Source organism: Zalophus californianus, chromosome 8 (assembly GCF_009762305.2).
Source record: "Zalophus californianus isolate mZalCal1 chromosome 8, mZalCal1.pri.v2, whole genome shotgun sequence".
Lineage (NCBI taxonomy): Eukaryota > Metazoa > Chordata > Mammalia > Carnivora > Otariidae > Zalophus > Zalophus californianus.
In genome coordinates, this window is record NC_045602.1 from 126,124,054 (window position 1) to 126,131,968 (window position 7,915).

General features: G+C 41.7%; 1 pseudogene; it reads left to right on the forward strand.

The window, feature by feature from the left end:
• LOC113937641 lies at positions 1 to 4,075 on the forward strand (annotated as a pseudogene).
• Positions 4,076 to 7,915: the final 3,840 nt, after the last annotated feature.

Consider the following 7,915-nt stretch of genomic DNA (forward strand, 5'->3'; position numbering starts at 1 on the left):
ATGGTTGGTGGCGGGGTGGTCAGGTAGGCAACAGAGAATGCCACAGAAATAATGTGCAAGGTACGGTGAAGGAGGGACTGGGTTCTGGGGATACATAACTAAGTGGCAAAAATCTTTATAAATTTTTCAATTAAAGAGAAGAGTATATTTATTTGGGGATGATGTTTTATGTATCTGCAGCATGACAATGATCTAATCCTCCATTACCTCCAAGGTCTGGGGCCTATAACAAGAGATTCCTGAGAAACATTAGAAAGATGCCAACTATGATCAGTAACGGCTTTGGAACTCTTCTTTCCACTGGTTTCCACCTACTCGGCGATCAGTTACTCACCTGGGTAGTTCTGACCTGAGAATTCCTCCACTATCCATGGCTCTTCTCCTTGCCCCAGTTTGAAGATCACATCTGGTTTGCTAACATGATACCCTGTTTATGGGAAATAACACAGAACTTGGACCAAGCTCTTTGGACTTCAGGGACTCTGAAGGATGAAGAGAGCACAGCTTTAGAAGCTACGTAATGAGGATGCCCAGCAGTTCATCAATAAAGCTAGAACATTTGGAGGAAGGCTGGGAGGGGCAGTGGATACACACACACAGTTCTACTGCCTAAATCATCTTTCTTCCTGATGCTCAAGGCTAAATAATTAAATTCAACATGTTTTTGCGACACAGAGCAAATGCATGCTCTTGGGAGCTAACCAGGGAAGCTGTACTCACCCACGGAGACCAGCTGTCTGCAGTTTTCCAGAATCACAGCCCTGTCCAGGAGCCTCCGAGTAGGACACAGTTGCTGCCACTCCTCCTGGGGGGTGAAGTCCACAGTCAGGTCCTTGGATGAAACTGATCTCTGAAAGAATATGTTCAATCCAAGGTGAATAGAATCCCATTGGATTCTTGGGGTGCTCCCTACCCTTTACTTGGGAGACCGCTGTTGTGAATAGTGGAAATCCATAAAGAGATATTTGTTAGCAAGAATTAGAGTTTTATGACCAAATTTATATTTTAGAAGCAATGCTCTAGAGCACAGGGGTCAGCGAACTATAGTCCGTGGGTCAAATCTAGCCCGCTGGGAGCCAAATTTGGCCATGCCCATTGGTCGACACATTACCAACCTGCCTTCACACCATAGTGACTGTGTTGAGTGGATGTGACAGAGACCATGTGGCCCTCTGAAACAATGTTTGCTGTCCCCAACCCTAGAAGAATGGCAAATGGCTTAAAGGTCAAATTAGAGGGAAAGAAAACTAGGACCACACTGTGAGTCATGCCCACGGGTCGTTCTAGTGGGGGTGGGAAGGAGGGAATAGACCCTACATGATGAGGAACAAGGGGATTTGGCCTCTAACTGGTTGTGGGAAATGTAATGTCCAGATTATTTTGCATGATCAGCTGGTAGTACTGTATGCTGAGATTAGGAAGACAAAACCAAAAAAGAACTGACCACAGAAAGCTAGTGCATTGCTATTTAGAATGTTATGCTTGGGTCTGTGGAGCATACAAGTAGAGATGTCCAGCTGGATATTTGGTTCTGAGCTCAGAAGACGGAGAAGACAGAGTGGTAAGCAAAAGCCACAACTGAAGGCATAAATAACAGAGAAGACCTCTATGAACCAATATGGAGTGATTTTTGGGCTATACTGTTAAGTGAAGAAAGCAAAGTGTGAAAGAATATCTATAGTATGCTACCTTTAATGTAAGAAAGAAGGGAATATAAGAAAATGTACAGCTGACCCTTGAACAACGTGGGAATTAGGGGCACTCATCCCCTGCACAATCGAAAATCCATGTGTAACTTTTGACTCTCCCCAAAAACTTAACTACTAATAGCCCACTGGTCATCCAGAGCCTTACTGATAACATAAACAGCTGATTAACACATATTTTGTATGTTATACCTATTTTATACTGTATCCTTGAATAAAATAAACTGAGCTAGAGAAAAGAAAATGTTATTAAGAAATATAAAGAAGAGAAAATACATTTATAGTACCGTGCTGTATTTATAAAAAAAAAAAAACAACTGCATATAAATGGATCCACGCAGTTCAAATCCATGTTGTTCAAAGGTCAACTGTACATGTAGCCACTTGTGTGTAAGAAAGATAAACAAAAAGATAAACCGGAAACCAGTGAATGGATTACCTTCCAGAGGTAGATGGGAACAGATGGGAAGAATAGAGGAGCAGGAATGGGGAGATGGATGGGGGGAGGTGACAGTTTTCTAAGTATATCTTTCCATATAGTTCTGCTTCTTAGAACTATGGTAATATCACACACCCCCAGAATAAAAAGAATCAACCAGGATGTGGAATCAAGACCCCATATGGAATATGAACAGAAACAAATGAAACTAACTATAATAAAATTAAGTAACTACAGTGAAGGGGGTGAGAAAGGAAATAAGCAACTTTGGAGAAGAGGGTTTTGACTACATTGCGTAAGGCTAAAGAACGGCACGCAGTGACACGCTAGTCGGGAAATTCGTTTTTCACATGGGGTGTGGATCAGCGATTCTTTAACACCCTCATGTGTATCCTTGAACGAGCAAATAAGTAAATATAACGTAGATTGTGACAGCCAGGTTTCTCCCTGTCAGACAAAGAGGTTATAGATCAAGAAAAAGAAAAGGATAGAACGAACCCAAGAAAACGACTGGCCAGTAAAGTGTCAAGGTCATGAGAGACAGAGAAAGACCGTCCGAGATTGCAGGAGGCTAAGGAGACGTGACAACAAATGCAATGGGGGATCTTAGGTTGGATCCCTGAGCTGAAAAGGACATTTCTGGGACGACTGGCAAAATTTCAGTAAGATGGAGAGTAGCACTGTATTGATGTAATTTCCCTGGTTTTGATCGCTGTGCTATGGTTTTCAAAGATCAAGGGAAGCAGATGAAGGGTATGTGTGCTTTGTGTATTATTTTTCTAATTCTTTTGTTAAGTCTAAATAAATAAAATCTTAAAAAAAATGATCTGAGCATATTACCGTACTCCATTTTACATTTGAACACACAGTATTTTTATGCTTTTTATACAGGGAACACTGTATTTAGTTCAGATTGGAACTTCAGGGATTTCCACTTCTTTTGAAAAATACTGCTAATGGCCATCCTGCTCATGGGGCTTGAATCATGAAACATTGCACCCACGTCTGTGGGAATTTTTAACTTGTCACATTCACAGGGATTCTACCTACAGGTATACACATCAGACTACCTCTCTGACTTAGTATAGTTGTATGTGAGCGTTCCATATTAAAATACATACTGCCCTTTTGGCTCCCTGAGCAGCGCCAAGGCAGTCGGCAAGAACAAGCGCCTTATGAAAGGCGGCAAAAAGGGAGCCAAGAAGAAAGTGGTTGATCCATTTTCTAAGAAAGATTGGTATGATGTGAAAGCACCAGCTATGTTCAATATTAAGAAATATTGGAAAAACATTAGTCACAAGAACTCAAGGAACCCAAATCGCATCTGATGGCCTCAAGGGTCATGTTTTTGAAGTGAGCCTTGCTGATCTGCAGAATGATGAAGTTGAGTTTAAAAATTCAAGCTAATTACTGAGGATGTTCAGGGCAAAAACTGCCTAATTTCAAGGTCATGGATCTTACCCGTGACAAAATGTGCTCCATGGTCAAAAAATGGCAGACCATGATTGAAGCTCATGTTGATGTCAAGACTACTGATGGTTATTTGCTTTGTCTATTTTGTGTTGGTTTTACTAAAAAAAATCAGATTCGGAAGACCTCTTATGCTCAGCACCAACAGGTCCGTCAAATTTGGAAAAAGATGATAGAAATCATGACCCGAGAGGTACAAACAAATGACTTGAAAGAAGTGGTCAATAAATTGATTCCAGACAGCATTGGAAAAGATATAGAAAAGGCCTGTCAGTCTATATATCCACTCCATGATGTCTTCGTTAAAAAAGTAAAAATGCTGAAGAAGCCCAAGTTTGAATTGGGAAAGCTCATGGAGCTTCATGAAGGTAGTAGTTCTGGAAATGCTACTGGGGATGAGACCGGTGCTAAAGTTGAACGAGCTGATGGATATGAGCCACCAGTCCAAGAATCTGTTTAAAAGTCAGGCATTAATGGTGACAAATAAAAAATCGTATTTGTGGGAAAAAAAATAAAATACATACTAACTCCTTTTTTAATTAATTAATTCAATTAATTTGCTTTTATTCCTTTATATCAGAGAATTTTACTGATTTTTAAAAATTATGCAAGTAGGTTCCATTACCTATTATTTCCAAAATAAGATGAAGGGAAGATGGGTTTTAGCTAGGATGTCTAGGAAACAAAGTTGAATCTTATAGGAGGGGCTCCAGCCAGAGCAGTGAGGGTGGAAAGAAAGGATGTAAGCAACGTGGGGTGACGGGCGGCACCACCCTACCCACCACTTCACTACAAGCCCAGACAGGCAGCAGGTCTCTGAGCAGGAGCATTCGGCCAACACGTGGGACCTCTCCACAAGGGCCACATGGATAGTACATGGAGGGGTGAGAGGAAAGAGAACGTTATCTGTCCACTTCCTTCTCATGTCCCACTTCCCTTCAGTCAAGGTTCACCCTGAGGTGAGTTAACTTGCCCACACTTCTGGGCTGCATTGTCTGGTTCCAGGATGTCTCCCCCAGGAAGCCAGATATCACACTTCTTGTGTTGTTTTATCCAGGTCTATAGGAGGGGCAGCCCAGCATGGGTGCAGTATTGACAGAGAGATAAAGGAGATGGGTGAACATGAGGTTTGTGTCCTAAGAGACATTACAGAAAGTGTCCTGGGTCTGACCCCTCACCATGCTTTGTGTTGTCTGTGTAATGTCTAGTTCCTTCACCAGTTCCTGAGCTCCCCGAGGACAGAGACAAGATCTCTTTTATTCAAGCTGTATCAAAAGCAACATGCTGCGCATAGTGTTTGGCATATACTGGCTTGATCTATATGTAGCTGTGGAATGAAAAGGTTCATAGTGGTAGGAATTAAAAAGAAGAAAAAACAGGTCATGACATGAATAGCCTTATCGGTCATACCAATGACCAAAAGAGCCTGGGAGTGGTGTGGAACCACTGCAACAATTTCTGTATTAAGAGACATGACTAGATTGGCATTTTAGGGGGATCACTCAGTGTGAACAACAGTCTTCACGTAGGGAAGGGAAGGAGGCAGGCAAACGGAGAGAGTTATTATGATAATCCAGGAGAGAAAAACTGAGGGAGGGGAAGAGGGCATGGAGGACAAAGAACAAATTCAAGAAACATTTACGATGGGGCGCCTGGGTGGCTCAGTCATTAAGCGTCTGCCTTCGGCTCAGGTCATGATCCCAGGGTCCTGGGATCGAGCCCCGCATCGGCCTCCCTGCTCAGTGGGAAGCCTGCTTCTCCCTCTCCCACTCCCCCTGCTTGTGTTCCCTCTCTTGCTGTGTCTCTGTCAAAAAAAATAAATAAAATCTTTTAAAAGAAAAAGAAACGTTTGTGAGACAACATTCGCAAGACTTGATAAGTGGATATAGAAGGTGAGGAAAAGGAGAGCTTGAGCTGGGCCCCATTATCTGGCCTGTCTAACCTTCCAGATAGTAGGGGCCCTGATAGGGAATGAAGAGGAAGAAGCAAACTGAAAAGACTGGAAATGTTATTTCCATTTTGAACATGAGGACTCCAATGGCCTTCTGGACGTGCTTATAGAGATGCTCAGCAAGTCTCAAGCTGAGGTGGAAAAAGACTTCAGAGCATATAAAGCTGCATGTCAAAACCACAAAGGAGATGAAAAAAACCCAGGAAGAATAATGGGCTAGTAATGTAGGGAAGAAGATTCTATAAAAGATATAAAGAGAGCCAAGAGAACCATGTGGATGATATCAGAGATCATCAGAGGTGCATGTCAGGGAGGGGATGGCCATACTGTCAAATGCAACACAGAGTTCAGTGAAGCACAGACTGGAAAATACCCGTTGGGTTTGGAAATATTTAGGCTACTGCTAAGTTTTACCAGTACAGATCCATGGGAGTGTGGGGGCAGGGTGGGCAGATCCAAGACTGCATGAAGTGAGTTGAAGTGAGACCAGCAAGTGAGGAAGTTTTACCCACAGGATAGAAGATGGAATTGTTCCCTCTACAACCTGTTTCAAAAGTAGAGCTGAAAGAAATAGTTACAGGACACTATTTGAGGAATAGGTGACCCATTTATTCTCATTTTTATTCCTGGATCATACAGAAGCATCTGAATGGTGTCTACTCAGAGGACAATGAATTGGTCCCCTCCAATAACTGAGTTTTGCCTGCGTATGAAAGTCACAGGAAACCCACTGCATTTCTTTCACGATGTTCTTGCCAAGACTGGCCCCTGTGTCATTTATTCAAAGATCATCTAAGAAAATGTTTGGATATAAATGACAGGAAAACCATTCAAATAGCCGATGTAAGACCTATCTCATATTGTCTGGGCCCTTCTGGATAAGTCTACAGGAACATATGATTTCTGTATATTTATGTCAATTTTTCTAGGAGTGATCTGATACTCTTTTTCCTGATGCTTTATTTTACATATTTCTACCATTTCATTTGAATGTACACATTACTAGAAATGTCTTTGAAATCCACTGTAAAATGTGGGAACTAAATCCCTAAACAACTTACCTGGGATTTGTTCATTTTCGGATGCTCTTGAGAATGGGCCAGGAGTTGGGATACCAGACCTGGGTAAGGAAGAAGAGGAATATAATCATGAGAGGTCTGGCTAACTCAGCAGCTCTTAGGATTACCTATCAAGAAAATGGTCTTATGACCAATCCGGTGAAGGAATATCCACTTGTCCATTTATAATTCTGAAATGATCACAGACAACTTTTCTTACTCAGTGAATATAAACAATTATATTTTTTTATGGAATTACTGTCAACTTGGGCCTTGGAAAAAATTAAAACTAACCTGAGTGCAATAATAGATTGGATCAATAAAATTCAGGATATACACAGTTTGGAACATGATTCCAGCATTAAAAATAATACTAGGATAACAATACTTATTGGCCCAGAAAATGTTGAAATTATGTCATTTACCTATTTTCCTACTAATATTTTTTAGCCATTTGAGAGCAGAGAATCCAAGAGAAGCTCAGAAAGGAATGCAAGTGCTTTAAGATGTTTGCCTTTTTGTCTGGTCTCCCTCAGATGCAGTTTCACCAGAGGATCTTTTGCTAAGAAACTTGTTTTAACTTAAATGTGGTAGAGGACAGAGCCCTGACCTGGAAACCGAGATGTGAATTCAGTTCTTGGCTATCACTAGCAAACTGCATAACTGGAGAAGATATCTGCCTCCTGAGTCCTAATTTTAAAATAAAGCAAAGTTACACAGTTTTAAAAAAAACCTTCTCTTTACCTCCACTTGTGATTCTACAAGGCGGACATTTGGTGAATCCCAGGTTTTGGTGTTGGACGTGGTTTGAGCAGAAAGAGTGGAGATTACAGGGAATGACACATATGTGCTTGGAAAGTGATGAGAAATTATTTCCTTAGCTATGGCTGGTACCCCTTCCCTCCAGCCCACACCCCCACAAATACTTCAGGGAAGCGTCTTTTCCTGTCCCATCTGCACCCTGCCCTTTCCCTTCTTTTGAAAGTTGAACTAAAAGTTTTGCTGAGCTACAATATCCATGGTCTCTGATATGGTGTTATCATCCAGACTTTGCTCACACTGGAGAGGAAAATTCTGCCCAGTACCTTGAATACGTTCCTTTCAAGGCTTCTTCTGCTTCCACACTGAGATTCTAGGGAGAGGTTTCTGTTCAGGAATATGTTCTCCTAGGTGGGATTTCTGTTCCTGGGGACTGCTGCTTTTTACTTCACAGGAATGGTTTTGTTTCAACCTGGACCTTGGAGCCACATTTCCATTAGCTGGAACCTACACTTGGAGTCCCAAGGGTCAA